Here is a 1,192-nt window from a genome sequence, read left to right as displayed (position 1 = left end):
GGGGTTTGGGGGGGGGGGGGGGGGGGGTCATGTCCACCTCGCTTTTCAAAATCCTATTTTTGTCACATCGACTTTTTACAACTTGGATTTAATTTACCCACAAAAGGGAAGCTGTGAATCGATGCAAATGCTGAGACGAGGCTCAAAAATAATGGAACAAATAAAGAAGCTGGGTAAGATAAACCTTGAGGGTGGGGGGTGGAATTACCTGCAGTAAAACGGCTCAAAAAGGTAAATATACATTTGCACAGCTCTATTTTCATCAGTATAACAATATAATCAGCTTTATACTCACCGATCTGACTTTGCTAATTAACAACAATATCTACTTCTTTGCCGTTTTTTTGATCGCTGTTAAGCTTCTGTCAATAAAACGAGTTTCTCATTTAAAGACAACCAGGAAAGTGAGACAGGGAGCTGCTGAGCAGGCTTTTAATGTGAAAAAACTTTGCAGGAAATGTAAAGTTTTAGCAGTAATTAAAAAAAAAAAAAAAAAAACAATAAACAAATTGCAACTGGAGCAGATGAGAAAATTACCAGGTTTTCACACTGAAATATGATTAAAAAAATAGCACAGAAAAATAGAAATAAATGATAAAAACTATTTTCTTTACAGTTGAAGTCAATGAAGTGAATGTACAGTATTCTCAGTGAGTTCGCCTTCAATTTATTACCATGCCAACACGTCAGCAGAAGGCTTTGAAACTCCAGTTGGGAGTTTTGTCTCTCTGGGTTTTTCCCTCTCAGGATACACACAGCTTCCCTAATCACTGCGTCTGATTGATTAAGATTGCGTGACCTCATAATTTCCTGAGAGGACGACATTAATCAGGACAAGATACCGTACCTAACATAACGAGGCGATAGTGTAAATCAAGGTTCACTTCCTGTATTTTTTCCTGACCTTTTCAATCGTATCACCGCCTGCTATCAAGTGATCGAACCTTGAATTCAGATCTTCGCATCAGGTCTCCACCAGCGACAGTGTGATCTGAAGTAGGTGTGGCGATTTAATTACAACAATCTACGCAGCATTTCTGAGGCTATTATCACGACAGAGAGAGACGCGGCATCTTTCTTTGATTGAAGAACCCTTCGTCTCGCTTCCCCCAACGTAAACCTTCGCTCTCGGTGGATAGAGTTTACGAAGTTACAGAGGAATGAAGTTTTACTAAAAGCAGGAAGTGGGGGG

General features: G+C 39.8%; 1 long non-coding RNA gene across 2 annotated transcripts in view; it reads right to left on the bottom strand.

Moving 5' to 3' along the window:
* Positions 1-1,192, bottom strand: part of LOC147817425 (uncharacterized) — a 25,290-nt gene that overhangs the window by 897 nt on the left and 23,201 nt on the right. The gene's annotated exons all lie outside the window — the stretch shown is intronic.

The sequence above is a fragment of the Seriola lalandi genome, unplaced genomic scaffold (genome assembly GCF_002814215.2).
Source record: "Seriola lalandi dorsalis isolate HSWRI2012SDOR001 ecotype SW California unplaced genomic scaffold, Sedor1 jcf7180002054961, whole genome shotgun sequence".
Lineage (NCBI taxonomy): Eukaryota > Metazoa > Chordata > Actinopteri > Carangiformes > Carangidae > Seriola > Seriola lalandi.
This window is presented reverse-complemented; position numbering and strand designations above follow the sequence as displayed.